The sequence below is a fragment of the Cebus imitator genome, unplaced genomic scaffold (assembly GCF_001604975.1).
Source record: "Cebus imitator isolate Cc_AM_T3 unplaced genomic scaffold, Cebus_imitator-1.0 Scaffold9, whole genome shotgun sequence".
Taxonomy (NCBI): Eukaryota; Metazoa; Chordata; class Mammalia; order Primates; family Cebidae; genus Cebus; species Cebus imitator.
In genome coordinates, this window is record NW_016107324.1 from 9,408,369 (window position 1) to 9,431,584 (window position 23,216).

Below are 23,216 nucleotides of genomic sequence, written 5' to 3' on the forward strand. Positions count from 1 at the left end.
AAAAACCCTTCAAAAAAATCAATTAATCCAGGAGATGGTTTTTGAAAAGATCAACAAAATAGGAAGACTACTAGCCAGATTAATAAAAAAGAAAAGAGAGAAGAATCAAATAGATGCAATAAAAAACAATAAAGGAGATATCTCCACTGATTCCACAGAAATACAAAGTACCATCAGAGATTACTACAAACAACTCTATGCACACAAACCAGTAAATCTGGAAGAAATGGATAAATTCCTGGACACTTGCACTCTCCCAAGCCTAAACCAGGAAGAAGTTGAAACCAGGAATAGACCAATAACAAGGACTGATGTTGAGGCAGCAAGAAATAGCCAACTAACGAAAAAAAGTCTAGGTCCAGAAAGGTTTACAGCAGAATTCTAGCAGATGAGCAAAGAGAAGCTGGTTCCATTCCTTCAGAAACTATTCCAAACAATACAAAGAGAAGGAATACTCCCTAACTCATTTTATGATACCAAAACCTGGCAGAGACTCAACAAAAAAAGAAAACTTCAGGCCAATGTTCATGATGAACATCAATGCAAAAATCTTCAATAAAATACTGGCACACTGAATGCAACCGCACATCAAATAGCTTATTCATCATGATCATGTAGGCTTCATCCTGGGGATGCAAGGCTGGTTCAACATGGGCAAGCCCATAAATGTAATTCACCACATAAACAGAACCAAAGCCAAAAACAACAGGATTATCTCAATAGATGTAGAGAAGGCCTTCAACAAAACTGAACAGCCCTTCATGCTAAAAACTCTCAATAAACTAGATATCGATGGAATGTATCACAAAATAATAAAAGCTATTTATGGCAAACCCACAGCCAATATCGTACTGAATGGGCAAAAGCTGGAAGCATTCCCTTTGAAATCAGGCACTAGACAAGGATGCCCTCTCTCACCACTCCTGTTCAATATAGTATTGGAATTTCTAGCCAGAGCCATCAGGCAAGAAAAATAAATGAAAGGTATTCAATAAATACAGTGTGGCAGTCAAAGGGGAAGTTGATCCCAGATGCCTGGGTCCCCTTCCTCATTACGGTCTTCTTCTATTTGGTGAGACATTATTTTTATGTGTTCCTTTCATTCTTTAAGTATGTCTCTGTATTAGTCCATTCTCATATTGCTATGAAGAACTACCTGAGACTGGTAATTTATGAAGAAAAGAGGTTGAATTGATTCAAAGTTCCACAGGGTCTCTGGAACATAGAAGAGAGCTGCATCTTGCTCTGTTATCTAGCTTGCCATTCTATGCCTAAGTGAGACACTTAGTCCATTTACACTCAGGGTCAATATTGATATGTGAAAATTCAATCCTGCCATTGTGCTGTTAGCTGGTTGTTATGTAGACGTGATTGTATAGTTTTTTTTTTTTTTTTCATGTCAAGGGTGTGTGTAATTAATTGTATTTTTCTAGTGGTATCTTCAATTCTGTCAGTTTTTTGCTTTGTGTATTCAATTCTGTCAGTTTTTGCTTTGTGTATTTTGGGGCTCTATGGTGCATATTTGTTTATAGTTGTTATATATTCTTGATAGATTTACCCCTTTATCTTTACAAAAAGTCTTTGTTTCCAATAACAATTTTTGTCCTGAAGTCTACTTTATCTGATAATAGTTTAGCCACTTCAGCTCTCTGTTGGTAATTTTGAATGGAATATATTTTTTCTTTCTTTTACTTTCAACTTATTTGGATTTTGAATCTAAAAAGTCTATTTTGATAGACAACATATATTTGAATCTTGGTGTTTTTTAATCCATTCTGTCATTTTCTGCCTTTGATTTGAATTATTTATTCCATTTACATTTTATTTAATTACTGATAAGGTAGAATATACACCTAATATTTTGCTATTTGCTTTTTCATGTGTATTATACTTTTTTTTCTATTGTTACTGATTCTTTTGTGTTAAGTAGACATTTTTAGTGTAGCAATTTTATCTTCTTGTCATTTCTTTTACTACTTCCTTCAAGTTTTTTAGTGGTTTTCTTGGAATTTAAAAATAACACTTTAACATATAAAAATCTGGTTCAGATGATGTATCAACTTAAATTCAATAATGTATAAAATTATGGCTCCTGCAAACTTCATTCTCTGCCACCTTCTTCCTTTGGCTGTTATTTTAAATAAATTAAAACTTTATCCATTGTATGCTTAAGAACATAGATTTATAATTATTGCTTTCCCGTTATTTTTAACAAGTCAGATAGGACGAAAAATATTATAACAAAAAGTATACTTATATTCCCATTTCCATTTACCTATATAACTACCTTTACCAGAGTTCTTTACTTCCTGTGTTTCTTTAAAAATTTATTTTTATTGATACATAATAATTTTACATATTTATGGTGTACATGAGATATTGGATACATGCATGCATTAATAGTCAAATGAGGATAATTATTCATCTTAAACATTTATTATTTCTTTTCTTTGCATCCTAGCCAACATTTTCTTGTCTTTTCTATAATAGTTATTCTAACTGGGATGATATAGCTCATTGTGATTTTGAATTGCTTTTCCCTGATAATTAGTAACATGGAGAATTTTTAAATATACTTTTTGGCCATTTAAATGTCTTCTTTTGATTGATATAGGTCTATTCAGGATTCTTTGCTTCTTTTTTAACATGATTATTGTATAATTACCTTTGTTTTAGCCTGAAGGCTCCATTTATAATTTCTTGTAGGGCAATTATGGTAGCAATAAACTCAGTTTTGTTTTGTATTTTTTCTTTCTTGGAGTACCTTATCTTAATTCCTCCTTTATTTGTTTTTTTAAGACAAGGGCTTGCTCTGTCACCCAGGTGGAAGTTCAGTGGCATGATCCTGGCTAACTGTAGCCTCGACCACCTGTACTCAAGTGATCCTCCCACCTCATTTATTTTTATTTGTAGAGACAAGATCTCACTGTGTTGACCAGGCTGGTCTCAAACTCCTGGGCTCAAGTAATTCCCCTGCCTTGGTCTCCCAAACTGCTAGGATTACAGGAGTAAACCACAGTGCCTTTTCCCTCTCATTTACTTTTAAAGAAAGTTTTACCTAATATAGAATTCTTGGTGATAGTCTTTTCCTTTCAGCACTTTGAATATATCATCCTATTGCTTCCTGACTCCCAGGGGTTCTGTTGAAACATCAGCTGTTAAGTTTATTTAGAACCACTTGTACATGATGAGTCACTTCTCTCCTCCTATTTCTCACTTGTTGGCTTTAAACATTTTGATAATGAGGTGTTTACGTTTCAGTCTCTTTCAGTTTATTTTCCATTGCATTTATTGACTTTTTCCAATGTATTGATTAAGATTTTTCATCGAATTTTGGATATTTTTAGTCATTATATTTTTATATTCATTTTTTTCTTTTTCTATTTCCTTTTTTTTGGGCTTCCATTGTGTGAATATCAGTATGTTTGATGATGCCTTGATTCTCTGAGGTTCTGTTCATTTGTCTTTACTTTTCTTCTTTTACATCCTTTCACTGTATAATGAATTAAACTATCTTCTAGGAAATGTATTCTTTATTCTAGCTGGTGGAATCTACTATTTCACTTCTATGGCAAATTTTTAATTTTTGTTATTGTATTTTTCAACCCTATAATTCCCATTTGTTTCTATTTTATGATTTTAATCTCCTTATCAGGGTCTCCTTCTATTTGGTGAGACATTATTTTTATGTGTTCTTTTCATTCTTTAAGTATGTCTCTGTATTAGTCCATTCTCATATTGCTATAAAGAACTACCTGAGACTGGGTAGTTTATGAAGCAAAGAGGTTTAATTCACTCAAAGTTCCACAGGCTGTAAAGGAAGCAAGGCTGGGGAGGCCTTAGGAAACCTACAATCATGGCAGAAGGTGAGGGGAAGCAGGCATATCTTAACATGGCAGAGAAGGAGATAGAGAGTGAAAGAGGAAGTGCTATTTAAACAACCAGATCGCATGAGTACTCCCTCACTGTGATGAGAACAGCAAGGTGGAAATCTACCCCCATGATCCTGTCACCTCCCACCAGGCCCCTCTTGCAACATTGGAGATTACAATTAGACATGAGATTTGGGCGGGGAAACAAATTCAAACTATGTCAGTTTTCTTTCAGTTTTTCAAACACATCTAAAAAAGTTTATGTCAAATATTTGTCAAATAATTTAAGCTTCTGGGCCTTTGTAGTGAGAATTTATTTGATTGTGGTGTTGTTTACAGGCCAAATATTTGAGTAACATCATTGTCTGGGGTTAATACCTGAGATTCTTTGCATCATGTCAAGGAAATCAAGGACACAGACACATCTGGAGTGAAGTTAAGAGTGGAGGTTTCATAGGCAAAAGAAAAAGAATAGCACTCTCTCATGCAGAGAGAGATAGGAACTCTCAAGTGGGTCTTCTAGCCTGCAGTGGAATGCACAGAATTTTACAAACAGGCTTTAGGAGGTGATATCTAATTGACATAGGGCCCACAGATTGGTTGGACTAGGTGTGATGCTTACACAGCATGAGGAAGCTGGCCACCCCATCTTAATCTTCTTCTTATGCAAGTGGGCTTTTCACTTGTCTGGTGCCATGTTGTCTGCTCCCTACTGCACAGGTGGTTGGCAAGGAAAGGGAAGATAGACCCACCATGTTGAAGATGTCTAGTTCCCAGGTAGCCTTTTCCTATTGGCACTGCTGCCAGCATTCACCCATGCAAGTTTCTAACTTGCTTGTCTATGTCAGCAGCTTGGTTTTACAGACTGCTTTTTGTTAGAAAAGAAATGATTTGGGAGCTGTTTTCATTAAAACGAAAACCTTACTAAAGCCTTTCTTATCCTTACTATCTGCCTAAATAATTTCTTTCTTTGTCATGTGAAATCTCTGCTTGATTAGGATGGCAGTCTGCTGATGGTTGCACAGAGAGTTCTTAGATGCCTGAAATCAATAATTATTCAAATCTTTGTCAAGTGGCTATGTGTGCTTCTAAGTGCATATTTGAACTCTCACAGATTTTACAACACTGCCTTAGTCTTCACTTCCTGCTTGTGAAGAACATTAGAAAGAGATGAGAATGTAAAGATATTTCACATCTTTCTTAAACATATACATAGTTTTGGGAATGTAAAATACTTGATATCTAGAACATTTTAGATTCCCTGAAAATTTTTAGAGCATTTTCAAGTCCTCTGTTAACATCTCATTTCCCAGCATTTTCTTTTACTGTTTTGATGAAGCTATTGTGTATTTCAACTGTTATCGATGATATCAGGCAGCTGTGATTTTCAACATTTGTCTATAATTGTTTTCTTTTTTTGGAAAATGCTTTTCCTACTCCAAAGAAAAGAGTGTTCATACTCTGCAACTTCCAGATCAGTTTAAATAAAGATAGCCTAACGAAAGAAACCTTCCAAAGAACTGACAGATATATCAAATAATAAAAAGCTCTGAAAGTAAGACTTTGAAGATCAAATGCTTTTCTGCCCCATCTGGTAACTACTACATTGCTCACTTTCACTGCAATCACAGATTGTTCATATTCAATTATATCAAAAGCTTTGGAGGTGGGGGTTATGAGAATAGGGAAGGTTAAATTGCCACAAGCTTGCCTACAGACATTCAGTTATTTTTCTTAAATAAATGCTCCCTAGTTTTCCATAAGCGCTTGGTTAATTTCCAGAGTTCTGAAATAGTTTATTCTGATGATATTTTTGAGAGTTTTCTCATTGTTTTTGTGAAGGAGAAAATTTTCTGAGGTCCTTACTCCACCATTTTTATTGATGTCAATTCTAATAAACTTTTAATATTATAATATTGCTGAGTTCCGGGACACAGCTCAATGTGTATATGTATGCATTGTTGCATTTAGGTTCTCAGATATTTCATTTAAGATTTTTGGATCCCATTTTCAGGGTTTTCCCATTTTAATTGGAGGTAGAAACTATATCATAGCTGAAAATAGACACTGTTCTGGTGTAAGTATATATCCACCCTAATTATCTAGAATTCTTGCAGTTAAAATGAATGTTCTGAACAATGGCCATTAGTTCTGTAACAAGTACACTTTTAAAAATACAGTCATGAATTGCTTAATGACAGGGTTACATTCTGAGAAACATGTTGTAAGGTGATTTTTCCATTGAGTGAACATCATAGAGTATATTTACACAAACCTAGACCATATAGCCCACTATACACATAGACTATACTGTATGTCCTATCGCTTCTAGGTTACAAACCTGTATAGCATGTTACCGTATTGAATACTGCAGGGAATTGTAATGCAATGGTAGGCATTTTTTTTTATCTGAACATATCTAAACATTGAAATGATACAATAAAAATATGATATTGCAATCTTATGAAACCACCATTGTTTATATGTGGTCCATCATTGATCAAAATGTCATTATACAGTGTATGACTATACTTTTATTAAGAGAACTATGAAGAGTGGGTTTTTAGATTTTAGAAACATTTTATTAGATGCTGACATAAATATTTTCCAACTAATTTTATTACAGCACTCAACTCCTCAAGCCTTTTATGTAATCAAGATTTTACTGAGCTCTATAAAGATTCTGTACAGGTCTATACAAAGCTCACCAGCACCAACGGCATAGCCATTGAGAATACTTAAAAGTACAGAGCAGTACTTCATGTTGGGTACAATTTCTATATCTAACTGTTTCAAATCTTAGCTCTAACATTTTGAATTATCAAAATATATTTTTGATACATATATACCTTTATAATGTGTATGAAACAAAATTAATTTGTCCTACAATTTTATGTCACATCATTTGAAAATATACTACGGAATCACATTAGTAAGATTGGGGTCTCTGGTATTTATCTATCTTTCTACAAACTCATTCATTCATTGCCTCCCTCTCTTAACAAAATATTGAATGTTAACTGTGTATCACACATTACATGAGACCCTGCTTATATAAGAATAAGTAACAAGTTTTCCTTCTCTGCAAGGAATCCACAGACTATTGAAAAAGGAAGTACCTAAACAAACTCTTGTAATGCTTTGGAATAAGTGCTGTACTTAGGGTGATAATGTAAGTTTGGTTACACAATAGTATGAAAGCAAAATGAAGGGGAAGGTAGACTACTATTTTTGGAAAAGTATAATTTTTATTCTCTAATTTTTTACCTCAGTTTTTCTGTGTATCTACTAAATGTTTGTCCCTTTTACAACATCTTAGAACTTGAGTGATTCAGTAATTTCTTATTAACCAACCGACTTCTGACTATTTTCTCTTCCCTTAAGGTCTGGGATTCATCAAAGTCAGGATTTAATCACACAGGCACAGGCCAGACATACTGTGAAAATGCATCCCATTTGCTACTTGGCTCTGCCAATACACATAAATCTATCCTGTCTTAAGACTGCTTTGTATCAGAAGCAAACATCCACAAAGGAGTCTCTGATCATTTTAATGGGGCCTCTGCTGAAATCACCAGATGCATCTGCTAGTGGGTATTTGGTTATTATCCAGACCTAGGTTCCTGAAATAAAATTCTCAAAACCCAAATCTCTATGCTCATGGAAATTTTAATACAATGCATCAAATATACTATATTTTTTGTCTTTATTTTTTAACTGCAGTAATTTAGAGAGAATAAAAAAAGAAAAATTTTGTCAACTTTTTAAAAATCTTTAATAAAATCAGAAGATCCTGAGTTTCCAAATGTCTTTAAGATGTGGGGGCTGGATAGAGCATTGTAAGCCAGGCCATTTCTTAGGCTAAATCTGCAGAGTGAGCAGGTAGGAATGCGACAATAATTCTAGGGGTTGGAAATCTACCTTCCTATAATATACTTGATATATTTATGATAATGCTTTAGTTTATTCTTGTGACTAAGAATTACTCTTACTCACTTTGTTAATTTTTTAAAATGTTTAAATTGTGTATGTTTGATTTTTTGAATAGATTATACATACATGTGGTGTGAAATTCAAACATATAAAGTATTTAGAAAACACTCTTCAATCCACCTCTAACCTCAGCCATTCTACCTACTATAGGAAACCAGTATTTTCTTCCTCTGGCAGTGGCCATGGTGGTGCACATCTGTAATCCCAGCTACTCCAGAGGCTGAAGTGAGATAATTCTTTGGGTTTATTGCTTGAGCTCAAGAGTTGGAGACAAACCAGGCAATGTAATGAGACCCAGTTTCAAAAAAGGGAAAGAAAGAAAGACAAAAAAGGGAAAGAAAAACAGAAAGAAAGAAAGAGAGAGAAAGAAAGAAAGAGAAAGAAAGGGAAAGAAGGGAGGGAGGGAGAAAGAAAGGGAAGAGGGGGGAAGGGAAGGAAGTGCTTTCTGTCTTTTAAATATTTTTCCAAAAAATTTTGTTCATATACAATCACATATATATACATTTTAATATATAAATATATATACATATATAAATATGTATACACACATATATGTGTGCATGTATATATAGTTGCATATATACATCCATATAATGGATGGAGCTTTGTTTCTCACTTAAAATTTGTCTTAGAAATCATTTAATATCATTATGAGCTCTCTAATTCTCCTTTAATGCCAAATAGTTTTTCATCATGAGGATATATTTTCTCCTACTTGCCTGGTCTCTATCGATGAAGGTTTAGGTTATTTCTAAATGTTACATGCAATGACTTACATATAACCAAGAGCATATGCGATTTCACACTTGTATGAGTAGATGTGAGGGTGTCCTCTAGTGAAATAGCTGGTTAAAAGAGAACTATATGCATTTGCATTTGCTAGATTCTGTGATAGATGATAGATTTTCAACAGCAATATGTGTGTGCTTCTTTCCTCATGCCTTTGCCAGCACTGTGAGCTATCAAGTCTACTTTATCATAAACTAAATCCTGTCTACATTTGGAACTGGGACTACATTTTTCCATTCCATCTCATTGATGTGTCTTTATCCTACATGAGCAAATTCTTCACTAGTTTAATTACTTTATACTTATATTAAGTTTTAATATCTGCAAAAGCTAATTATCTCTCAATATTCTTCCCATTTATTAAGCTCTCTAACTATCCTTCCTTTTTAAATTTTCCATATTACCTTGGCATTAGCTTTGCTTATATGGTTTGTATTAAAATTATTATAATGTTGCATTTAAAGATTATCATACGTAAAGTTTTTATTTTTATACTGTGGAACCCTTCTATTTAAGAAAAACCTTATGTGAATTTCTGCTATCTTCCTTTTAGTCAGAAAAGTTTTAAGTATTTTTGTATATGTCTTGCATATTTCTTAATATATTTATTCCTATACATTTCAACAATTTTGCTATCAGGAATAGAAAATTATTTACAACTAAACTGTTATTGTGTTACATACGAATGCTGTATATTTCTGTCTATAGCATTGAGTAGTATCAAGTTGATATTCACTTACCTTGTAAAATTCTCTTATTTATTATTGAGTTTCAGTTGTAGTTATTTGTTTTTATGGTATAAAATAATATTGTCTGAAACTAGCAGTGATTTTACATCCTTCTTTTTTCCCTGCTTTATAACTATGCTAATAACACCTTCAGAACAATGTTAAATAATAATGACAATGGACATCTTACCTTATATCATGTCATCCTATTTTACATTATAATTCTATTAAAATTTTTAAAAATAAAGATTGGAAAATAAATATTGTTAATTTCTGTCTTATCTGTGGGAAATATTTTCCATTTCAAACTATTAATATGTTTAATTATATAAGTAGATTTGATTTTATTTTTCATTAGTTTTTAACACTTTTCATTTCTGGAAAAAAATTCCACTTGGCCTTATTGTATTTTCTAATGTGTTGCTGGTTTCTGTTTAATATTTCACACAAGGTTTATCAATTGTCGTAGAGAAATTTGCTACATCATTTTTTATTGCAATTTTGTTGCTATTGTTAATTTAAAATCTTCTTCATTTCAAATAAAGAATTCAGAAGTTTTCACTTTCTGTGCCTTAGAAAAATTTAAATAGTATTAATTTATCTGGTCTTGAGAGATGTTATACTCTTCTTAAAATTATCTTAACTTGGTACTTTTTTGGAAGTAGCTCTTTGATAATTATTTGCATCTTTATGACTGTCTTCTGATTTTCTTTTTCTTTTAGAGCAAGTTTTGATGAATATAAATATTTCCCCAAGGGGACCCAGATAGCACTGCTGATCAATTTCATGAAACATTTAAGGCTATTTCATGAAATTATCAGTAATGTTAATATACAAACTCAGAAAATGGAATGAACACTTCCCAAATAATTTTATATAGAGATATATTTATTATGTCAATCAGATCACATGTATACTTAGAGTTTTAGAAAATCACTCATTTGATCTATCATAGAATGAGATTCGTGTATTAAAATATATATACTTTTTATTATTATGTATTTTCAACTCCTATAATCTTAGCTTTATAATTGCCAATGCTATTCTGGAGTCTTTGTTACTTTTTCATAAAATATTTCATCCATAGGAGTTGAAAGTGCCTGTCTGTTATTTATTTAATGCCTGTTGAAAGAATTTATTTTATCTGATATAAGGGTCACATTCACTCTTTTTTGTTTTTCTGTATTTTATTGGCATTTCTTTGCAAATCCTGTTGTTTACAATACTCTTTAGATTATGTCTTTAAAATAATGCAAAGAAATTTTTTCTTTGTAAGCTGATATGAGTGACTTACTAAGTATAAGCCTTTTGCATTTATTGCTGTAGCATATATGTTTGTTATCACAAATTATCTTATAATCAGCTTTCTATTTAGTATTTGATTGGTGCAAAAGTAATCGAAGCTTTTGCCATTACCATTGATACTTTGTAAATACATACAATAGTTTGTAAAACTCTTTAATGTGTCTATTGTGTTGCTTTGTTTTTTGATGTCTGTTTCCTTTGATATATTTATTTTTGACATAGTGGTACTTTTATAACTATACCATTATATAATCCCCTAAGTGATTTATGTCTTTGGACATTATATACTATTTCACTATCACATCAAATATTTTGTTTTCTCCTTCAGATTCACTCTTCATCTTTCTATCACTTCTCTTTGATTGAGAAGCCTGACTTTTAGGAGCTATATGAATGAATTCCTATAACCTCTGGCTTTTGGTTAGGCTCAGCCAATGATGAACTTTGGCAAGCCATAGGCTAGAGGGAGGAGGGAAAGTCTGTGCCCTTGACTTAACCACCACTGTTCTTTTTATTGGGACCAATTCTATATAACTCTGTACTCCAGAATTCTAGCAATGCTGCATTCTTCATTCTTTCTGAGATAGGTATGATAACCCTGGTTCCTGCCCCATTCCCTGTGATTTCCCTAAAACTTCCGGTTGTAAAATATTCCTTTGAAAATAATCCTGTCTCAGGTTTTCCTCTTTTGAGAGTGCTATCTCTTTCCTGTTGGGACCCTGACTGATATGCCTATTATAAACAATGATAAAATTAGCATAATTCCTTTTATCTCTTCTCTCTCATTCCTCTACAATGTCATCTTCTACTTAGTTATGATTTTTCATAATGTCTACCATCATATCATTATGAGCATAGCCCTATTATTGAAATAATCAGTTCTATTATGTTGGTGCAAAAGTAATTGTCATTATTTCCATTACTTTTACTAGGAATAACCACAATTACTTTTGCATCAATCGAATAACATAAATCCTGATTTCCTGGTAAAAATGAAGAACTCTGCATATGTAGACTGCTGCTCACTTTTCACCCCTCTCCTTACCTTCAAATGTTTAGTTATAGGCTTTCTACATGCTCAGGGCATATGTTTACGCCTTATTTTAGTAAACTAATCATCATATTTGTTTTAGCTTGCTATTAAATAAATTCAATGCTTACTGCTAGATGTTTTGCCCTCATCTTATAATTATTTTTGGTTTGGCTATAATTCCACCTCTAGTAAATTTCTTAAATAGTGCTTAGAAGCACTGCCAGATAAAATAAGAGATGCCTTGTTAAAATTTGAACTTCAGAAAAACAACAAGTGGTTTTTTGTGTGTCTGGTATAAGTATGTCCCAAGTATTGCATGGGGCATTTTTATTTGCTAAATCTGGCAACCTTATGTCTGGCATATGGTAAGTACTCAGTAAGTGTTAGCAATTTGTATAATTTGGAGTCTGTGAAAATGACAAGCCTGTGGTTTGATGGTGATTATTTAGGTTCAGTTTTTCCTGGAACATAGGATGTATTTTCAGCATGTTATTCAAATTTTCTTTTATTTCTTGTATTATTTTCTTGAGTTCCGTACTTGTATAGTAGAAGATGGGTGCAAATTCTTGGCAACTCCCCACCAAAATCAAGTAGTGGAAAATATTCTCACCTAGAATCTGGGCTGGTTCTTTGTTTTGACCAATAGAATGTGATGGAAGTGAGGCTGTACAATTTCTGAGGCCAGACCTCAAGAATTCTGCAACTTCTGCTTTTACCTCACGTGGAACACACCCACTTGGAAGCCAACCACTATGGGCTGGTCAGATGGTTAGACTACCCTGGGATGAAGCCCAAATTAGCCATGTAGAAAGATAGACCACGCGTAAGAGCCAAATATATTTGGAACATCTAATTCAGCACAGCCACCAGCTGACTGCAGTTGACAGAACAGACAGCAAAATAATTACCCAGCCAAGCCCTTTCTGATTCCCCACCCACAAAAACTGAATAAATGAAATGGTGCTTGTTTGGAGTCATTGTACTTTAGGGTATTTTGTTAGGCAGTAATTAAGTTATTATATCAGATGTTTTACAAAATATTGGGTACTCAGTTTTACAAATGTACACCATCCTTTTTCTCTATTCTGTAACCAACATTTTCTATTTAGCTACTTTAATAATCTATTCATTACAATTGTTTTATTTTGCTCACTTTACGTTTTCATTTCTATAATTATGAGCATTATTCCATGTTTAACACTGTCTTTTTGTTGTCCTTTCAAATTTACCTAAATTTCTGTAATGGCTAATATGATATTTATCTTAATGTTCTATTCTGAACACTGCCTACTCATTGTTAAGTTTTTTTGCTGTTGACTTCCTGAATTTCTATACTTTGTACTCTTGTTCTTTGTTTCAAAGAAGTGACGGCTTAGTTGATTTAAAAAAAAAATAAATTATGGTGAAATTTGGCCACAATTTTTATCTTCTATGTTTTCTTCCTTTTCCATGTGGTAGAGTCATGCAAATTTTTTGGCTTTTTCCTTTTTTGACACATTTTTTAACGTAACAGGTGAGTATTGTTTTCCCCTATAGAAGCTATTTCCTACATGTTTGTTTAAAGAAAGGGTGGCTTGCTAAAATGTCTTTCATTTCTCAGAGTTCGGTGTGTGAGTTTATGTGGCCTTTTCTTCTTGCTGCCTAATGACAATAGGTAGTTCTGAGATCTTGTTCAGTATGTCAGTTTCCTTCTTCCATGAAGTCACTGAGACAGCCTACTTAATGAAAATATAGCTAATCTATCTGGATTGTATTTAGCTTTGTCTCCTGTGCTTTGCAAACACTAAACTCATCCAGGAATATTTTCAATCCCAGTGTGAGTACATGCTATATCTGCTTTTACAAAGCAAGACTTTTGGGGGCATACATTAAGATGTGTGTTTCACCTGTGAGAATCATAGGTTTCTGGTCTGTCTGTTATCAGCAACCTCAGCATTTGCTCTCCTCATCCTCTTGAGAACAGTCCTGGCTTGTTCTCTACTGTCTATGGCATAATTTCCTGCTCAATTATGTTTTGAGGTTGTTATCTGTGCCCATTTTGTATAGTTAATGGAGTGTCTCATTTAAAACAGTTCCACTTGTTGCTTTTGAGTAATTCAAAGAAGAAAAGTAGAGATTGCTAAATTATTATCATTATCATTATCCTCACATGAAATCTCTCTAAAAACTTATGAGGTTGTCACGTTTCAGTATTTTTTTTTATTAATTGATATATTAAATATATAAATGTGGGCATAGGATGTAATCTAAAGGAAGAATTTAAAAACAATAGCAAATGAAAACCTGTTTTTATCAATCATTAGTATAAGCAAGACAAGGCAGGGCACAGTGGCTCACGCCTGTAATCCCAGCACTTTGGGAGGCCAAGGTGGGTGGCTCACGAGGTCAAGAGATCAAGACTGTCCTGGCAAACATGGTGAAACCCCGTCTCCATTAAAAATACAAAAATTAGCCGGGCATGGAGGCACGCACCTGTAGTCCCGGCTACTCGTGAGACTGAGGTGGAAGAATTGCTTGAACCCGCGAGGTGGAGATTGCAATGAGCCAAAATTGCACCATTGCACTCCAGCCTGGTGACAGAGCAAGACTAGGTGAAAGGAAGGAAGGAAGGAAGGAAGGAAGGAAGGAAGGAAGGAAGGAAGGAAGGAAGGAAGGAAGGAGGGAGAGAGAAAGACAAAAAGGAAAGTGACTAGAACATAAGAACAATAAGCTCTTCTGTCTCTATCCCTCCATTGTTTTTTCACAGACTTGCCATTAATGCTGTGTTCTAAGGCATTTTTTGAGATTTTGACTTTTTTTCCACTTAATATAAATTAATATTGCAGGAAATATCTTATGACTTGCATTTTTGTGCCTTACAATACTTCTGGGAATCACCTATGATAACACTGCATCTGTAGATCATTCTTTTTCTTCGTTGCACTTTATTTTATTGTATGTATATACAATTTACCTATTGTATTATTTAAGGGCATTTGGTTGTTTTCTATTTTGGGTATTATGAAAGACTGATATAAATATTCTTTAACATGTTTCATGTAGTACATAAGTATATTTTCCAAGGAATGTACATACGTATGAAATTGTTAAAGATTGGTTTTATCTCCATATTTACAGTAGTTCTCTCTTATATGTGGAAGATACATTCCAAGAGTTCCAATGGATGCTTGAAAATTTGAATGTACTGAATCCTATAAATTATAATTTTTTCCTATTCATACATACATGACTACAAAAAAATTTAGCTTATAACTTTGGCATGGTAAGATAATTAAAAATAACTAATAATAAAATAATTATAACAATATGACAGCATCACTATTCTTGTGCTTTGGGTCCTTTATTAAGTAAAGTGAGAGTTACTTGAACACAAGCACTGTGATATGGGAAGAGTTGGTCTGATACTTGAAATGGCTGCTGAGTGACTAATGGGCAGGTAGAGTGTATGGCATAGACATGCTGCACAATGGGATGATGCATGTCATGCTGTGCAATTTAAAACTTATGAATTATTTATTACTGGAATTTCCCACTTGATATTTTCAAACCGTGGTTGACCATAGATAAGCAACTATGGTAAACAAAACTGCAGATAAAAGGAGACTACTGTACTAGGCAATTTCAAATTATTTCCTCAAGAGATAGTTAATATATATTACCAAAATATATGATAGTATGTGAGAGTTCCTGTTGTCCTACAACTTGGACACCCTGTGTCCTCATCCTAATTTATTTATTTTTCCATATATATTGGGTATCATGATTTTAATCCGCATTTAGCTGATGTGTAATGATGCTGAGTCATTGTATAATTTTGTCATTTCTACTTATGTAAAGTGCATTTTGTACATTTTCTTCTTTTTGATTTTTTAAATTCTGCATAAAATTTCTATATATTCTGCTAACTAATTCATTGCCAATTCCTTGATTACTATTTTTTTCTTCTAGTTTGTAGTTTACTTCTTTAGACTCACAATCATTTATTTCAGTGAAAAGACATTTTTAACTTTAATATGATCAAATTTAGCAATATTTTTAATATTATAATATTTTTAAAGAAATATTTTTACCCTAAGAGATAGACATTTTATAATGATTTACAAAAGCTTTGTAGTTTCTAATTGCACTATGATATTGTTACTATGGCTTAATATAGAAATTTTAGTACATTTTTACCTGCGATAAAAACTGATTTTCGTAGCAACAGTTATTGAAGAGCCCATATTTCCCAGTAGTCATCAGTAATGTCTTGTTTTATATCAAATTTCCTTACATAGGCAAATCTATTTCTGAGATCTCTATTATGCTTCTTGGTCAATTTGTCTGTCAATAATTAATATAACATTGATGTAAAACCTGCTTTTAGAGCATGACCCACAACTTTTTACCTTTAGGTGTATCTTTCTCATAATTAGCCCCTATTAATACACATTTTTAAATTATGTTACAAGGATAATTTTTTAAAAGTCTGTTGGAATTGCATCAACTTTATAGTTCAATTTAGGAAAACTGATAATCATTTGCCCATTTTAAAACAGATTATTAGATTTCTTCCTAATGAGTTTTTTGAATTTCTTGTATATTCTGGCTATTAATCCTTTGTCAGATGGGTAGTTTGCAAATATTTTCTCCCAATCTGTGGACTGTCTTCTTACTTTGTTTATTGCTTCCTTTGCTGTGTAGCTTTTTAACTTGATGTAATTCCATTTGTCCCTTTCTGCTTTGGTTGCCTGTGTTTGTGGGGTATTACTCAAAAACTTTTTACCCATATCAGTGTCCTGGAGATTTTCCCCAATGTATTCTTGTAATAGTTTCATAGTCTGAGGTCTTAGATTTGAGTCTCTGGTCCATTTTGATTTGATTTTTGTATCTGGCAAGAGTCAGGGGTCTAGTTTCATTCTTCTGCATATGGATATTCAGTTTTCCCAACACCATTTATTGAAGAGAGGCTCCCTTTTATCCAGTGTATGTTCTTGACACCTTTTTTGAAATGAGTTTACTGGAGGTGTGTGAATTTGTTTCTGGGTTTTCCATTCAGTTCCATTGGTCTATGTGTTTGTTCTTATGTCAGTACCATGCTGTTTTGGACTATAGCATTGTAGTATAACTTGCAATCAGGTGATGTGATTCCTTCAGTTTTTTTCTTTTTGCTCAGGATAGCTTTGGCTATTCTGGGTCTTCTGTTGTTTCATATAAATTTTAGGATAGTTTTTTCTATTTCTATGAAGAATGTCATTGGTATTTTAATAGGTATCGCATTGCACCTGTAGATTGCTTTGGGTAGTATGAACATTTTAACAGTATTGATTCTTCCAATTTAATAACATAGAATATTTTTCCATTTTTTGTTGTTGTCAATTTCTTTCATTGGTTCTACACAGTTTTCATTATAGAGATCTTTCTCTTCTTTGGTTAAGTTAATTTCTAGGTATTTACTTTTATTTGTACATATTATAAGTGGGATTACTTTTAAAATTTCATTTTCATGTTATTCACTGGTGGCATATAGAAATAATAGTGATTTTAGTATATTGATTTCGTATCCTGCAATTTTACTGAACTGGCTTATCGGTTCTAACAGTTTTTCTGTGAATTCCTTTGGTCTTTCTACATATAGAATCACAATTATTAAAACATCTTGACTTCTAACACAATATATACTTTTGCCTATTTTAGTACTTTATTTAATTAGTCAGTCATTAGATACTTTTATGTGCCTGGCTTCTTTTTCTTATTGTTATATATGTGCCAATGACTTATATTGCTGTATGTGGTTCGAGATCATTTATTTTCAGTACTGTATGATATTTTATCATATACATACACCACAACTCATTTATTCACCTTGTTTGGTAAACATCTACATAGTTTAAAATTTGGGGCTATTACAAAAAATACTGCTATAAACATTCTAATCTATGGCTTTCAGTAAACAAAACTACATATTTATGTTTTGTGGATTATTATTCTGATGTAGAGGCAAAATTACAGTGTAATAAAATATGTATATTTTCAGATTTACTATATATTCTAAGCTATTTACAAAAGTGGTTGAAGTGTGTAGTTGGTATATCATTTTGAATCTTATAGAAATGATAAAGGTTAAAATACAAATTTTAAGTATCAGTATATTGATATTGATTGTATTTGAATCCACAGAATTCAATGCCATATTAGTCTATGGTTATAGACAGAGAAAAGAAAAAGAACAGTGATTATCATAATGCTACTTTTAATGTGCATTGTTCTGGGGCAATAAAGACTGAAAAAGAGGAGGCAGTGATGTATGGGCAAAATCAGAATACTGAATTCTGGAAGCCAAATGAAGAAATTGTTTTAAGAAGGAAGCAGTGGCTAAATATTTCAAATATTTTGATAGAATAAATAAATTGAAGACTGAAAATTGACCATTGCACCTAGTAAGACAGAGTCATTCAGAAGATAGAGGCATAACGGGAGTAGCAAAGAACTTAAGTAAGCAATAGAGAATGAATATGGCACCTAGTGCATAAAGGGAGAGGTTGATGTTAGATAAAATCAGAAGTGGCTCATATATTTAAACAGGAGGGAAGAAAGTATGTGGGTACAAGCACATGTGTGGGGTGAAAATTTGGTGGGAAATTGGGGTTATTTAGTTGTAGTCGGTTCTATATTTTACATGACATAAGAAATGAAACCATCAACCTAGACAGAGTAAGGAAAAAGAAGAAAATATTGCATATTTGAGAGGAAAGAAAAGAGTGAGCATAGGAAAGGATCTGAGAGAACACTTCATTTTAAAGGAAAGCTTTGATGGAAATAAGAGTATCATTGTTTTGAAACGAGCTGTTTCCCAACAATTTCGGAGAAAAAGGGTTAGGCTAGAGAGATGGAGATGAAAAAAATGGGGTACAAAGATTACCATGTAAACTATGTGAATCACTTCACCCATCATAACTTTACAAACTGCAAATTATTGTACTAGTGAAAATATTACGTTTGGCAAACTTTGGGAAGTGTATACTATATGACATTCTCTGAATTGTTTTAGGGAATTGAAGATATTTCTGACATTTTCTTTTGGCTTATTGGTTTTCCTATATTTATTATATATGAAAACTCTCATTTCTTTTATTGGTTTTTGGGGAGATGCCTACTGAGCTCAGACAGATAAGCGGGATTAATACATATTAAGTAGGACCATGAAGTTAGCCTATACAAAATAAAAGAGAAAGAACTACAACTAATAACTAATGCACTTTTGGTAGAGATCAAAAGTAATCAAGGTGTACCTCAGACACTGTTCAAAATGCAATGAGTTAGGTTGGAAAGAAAGAAGAGAAAGAGTTTCAGCTATCTCGTCTCAACAGAAAGGATAAGAATCAAACTTTATAAAAAATTAAAGACACTAGAAGAGCAGGGGGATTTGGAATTCAAAGTTATTAGCATTAGAGTAAAAATGTGAAGACAAGCTTGGAAATTTCCTGTGATGTCCTCTAACTGGGGATAAACATGGTAAGAGGTGGAGGACCAGTAAGAAAAAGGATGGCTCCAAGTTAAGGATTAGTGAGAGTTATGCTATTATTGCAACAGAGGTCATGGATAATGGTTTTAGATTGAATAAGACCCACTGATAGACTTGCTTGTGCAGAATAAGGTTTAAAATAAACGGATTTAGCATTGAGTACACATGGACACAAAGAAGGAAATAATAGACACCAAGGTCTTCTTGAGGATGGAGGTAGGAAGAGGGTGGAAATTGAAAAACTATCTATCGTGTATTATGCTGATCACCTCGGTGACAAAATTATCTGTACCAAACTCCTGACACATGCGATTTACTCATGTAACAAACCTACACATATACCCGTTGAACCTAAAATAAAAGTTGGGGAAAAAATGACTTAGTTTGCAACATCTGAAATTTTTGAGATTTTATCTTGAAATGTGTATTTTGAGTTTTTTTTTTAAAGAGTAGAAAGATGTAGGAGTAGTGCACTTATTTCTGCATGAGAATAACTAGCTGGAGTTAAGTAGTTGCTGTCATACTTAGGAATAGTGAACTGTCTCCAGTTGTCCATAGTCCACACCCAAACGGAATCCCTCATATTTAGGATCTGCCTGTCTCCTGTCCCTGGTTTATGTGAACACACAGAAATAGGGAAGGATTGGCAGATGCTAGGAGGAAAAAAGACAATCTGTTTTAGATCAGTGCTTCTAAATAATAAGTTTTACCAAAGGATGTGAAACAAAATGACAAGTCACTGTTTCACGTTTTCTGTAAAACTCATCATACACTTGAAGGGAAAAAAACTGAAATTATGACCTTGGGTCAGGGTTTGGACATGAAAGTAATAGCCTGCCCTCTTACTGCCTGCTGTGCATGCAAGTCTACTAAACAATCCAGAGAGTAGGAGAGAAGGGTACAGAGAGATGAGGAGATACACAGGGTTTGCTCAGATTCAAACGCCATAAAGATGATAGCTATACAATAATGCAAGTGATTCATAAAGACATTATGTCAAGAATAGCTGTTTGCACTGAAGATGAACATCTTCTCTGAGCACAGCTCTATTACTAGAATGCTGTTAGCCTCTTTGACTTAGTACATCGAGTAATTTTTGCCAGTTCTACCTCAGTCTCCTGAAAGTTGCATAGGATGAAACCAACTATGAGCATGCAAATGCATAACTTTGTGTCTTAGCACAACCTTAATGAACATAAAAGAGAGAATAAATGCAATTGTTAACTCTAAGTATATCTAGGTGATCTTTAAAGGGCAGTGTCTTCTTCCATTGCTCTAGTTTTGAAGTAGCAGTGCAGTGCATTAGCTTATGATTGGCAACTCTTTTTTTGTAACCTATTTATTTAGGAAATGTTATAACTATGAAACACAAGGATTTTTACAAAACAGCTCCATGACATACTGTGGTTGCTGGCTTCACTAGACCAATGGCGCTGAGCTCTCCTAATATGTGTTGCTGTATGAATTAGGCCAAATATTTAGTCTCTGGATACCTTACTTCTTTTACCTAAAAATGAGTAATATTTTCTCTGGTTAGCAAATAAGGTTGCCACTAAATTCAAGACTGTAATAATGTACATAAAGACTATTTAAATACCATAAATACTCCATAAATGAGATGGATAATTTGTGCTTGAATTTTGGTATTATGAATAAACAATTAGCTGTGTTAATAAAATAATAGGAAATACATTCTAAATATATTTTTTACTTAAAGGTATGATTATGTACCTTAAAAGATACATAATCTTATGTGTATAGTTGGATGATGAATTAAAAAAAAATTATGCAGTCTTTTAACCAACACCTCAATTAAGATACAAAGCATATCTATTATGTTAGAATGACTCAGAAATTCCACTTTCACTTATATACTCAAGAAAAATTAAGCATCTATCCACAAAAGAGCTGTAAAATAATTTCGTTCAAGCTTTATTCATAATAGCCAAGAACTAGAAACTATCAAATGTTCAACAATGGGAGAATGTACAAAAAAATCATGGCACATACATATTATAAAATACTAACATCAATACATACAACAATATAAATTAATTCCTTAAACATTGAAAGAAGTCAAACTCAAAGAAATGATTCCATGTAAGTCTTGAGCTTCTAAAAATAAAATGATAATGGTGATACACAACCTTCTACCCTAATGATATTAATGCATAGAAATAAATGTTTTGACTCACAGAAAAAAAGGGGAAGATATCTGAGAATACCTAATTCTGCTTATTTTCTCCTCTAAACATAAACATCATCTCTTTTCTAATTCATGTTAAATATTGTGATCTTGGGTATATTTTTCTAAAGAACATTATTAAAATGCCTGAGATTATAAGAGATAAGAAAAATTGCATGTTAAATATTAAATGTTTCTTGAAAGAAAAACACAAATAATCCCTGGACAAAATGAATAATTCAACTCAGACACTCCTATCTTCTTGAAGTGTAAACAGTATGTAATAAAAATCTATTATTTAGTGGCTGCTACATGAATTTTGAATAAAAATAATTTTATAATCATCTTTACTAAGCAACATTTATCGTAAATATACCAACAAGGATCTCTTAGGACTGGCATTTCTATATATACCTTTCCATTATAACATGACACAAAGATTTTCAGAATTTACTTGACACATTACTTGATAATTTTGGTGGAATATAGTGTCATGGTCTATGTAGACAAAACTATCACTGCTTATTGTTTATTGACAGATGGTTGACTCCTATGTATCTTTGATGTTCCATTTTATGTTGGCAATTCATGAAGAGTCTCTAACAAAGATGAAAATTCTGATAGGGCATTATTAAAAGTGTTTTGAGAGAAGTAAAAGGTGATTGTGCTAGCTTCATATTAAAAAGTCACAGGTTCATTTGCCTCTGTGAAACTTTGTGCATGGTTTAAGAAGCTGCTGATGTTCTGTACCTCACATACAAACACATTGCTCCTGAGTGACTGAGCTCTGTCTTGTTAAATGAAGATTCTGGAATCTCCCTGCTTACAGGTATGCCAAGGCTTATTTACAGTTCTCTTTTTGAGGAAACTGACTGCATTGTACTGCTCATTGTGCTGCTGCTTCTCAGGGCATAATCTGCATCTTTCTTTGTTCCCTGTGCTTTTTATTTTTTATTTGTATTATGTTTTTGTTTTTTCTTGCTGGGCTTAGCAAAAGTAAAAGTAAATGCTGATGATTGTAGCTGATATAACCACTCTTATTTTACCCTTGGAGACTTCAAAATTAAGATACATCTTACACAGATATAAAAGGATTGCTCTGCTATAGCACTTGAACACCCTCAAAATGTTTTTTTCTAAAGGGCAAACATCTCTAATTATCTTTAACTATGAAGAATTGGTTCCCTGAGGAACTATTTTTACATAGACCCTTCTTAAAAAGCCCTTTTATGGAAACTGTCCTCAAAATACCTTCAATCATTTTAGACATGTTTATGTGGTTTTCCTCCAGATCCAAGCTTTCTTTAGTATGAGCATAAATCTGACTGTAAATCTATACCTTCAAACAAACGAAAGTGGCATATTTCTTCTTTGTCTTCAATCCCTCAGTACTCTTCCTGTAAAATCCCAGTATTTTGAGGCCAACAGCACATAAAGAAAACATCTTCAGGATTGAACTTCTTCCTTTATTTTGAAATCTCTCCTGATATTTGTGATCACTTAGAAGTTAAGTATCTGACATGTTTTAAAAATTATGATATCGATAATTGTGTATTGATTTTATCTCATTCAAAAGACTTTCTGATATCATCCCATAGTACATCAAATTGAATGCCTACAGCATTTATATTTTAGATATATTTATGTGTGAATTAAACATGTGTCAAACTAATATCTTATAGGCTATACTTATTCCTCTCCTGTGTGTTTATAGGTTTTGCATCACTGTCATAAAGTTTTCGGCATTAATTTATTTATTTAATAATTTGTATTCTCACTCTGTCACCCAGGCTAGAGTGCAGTGATG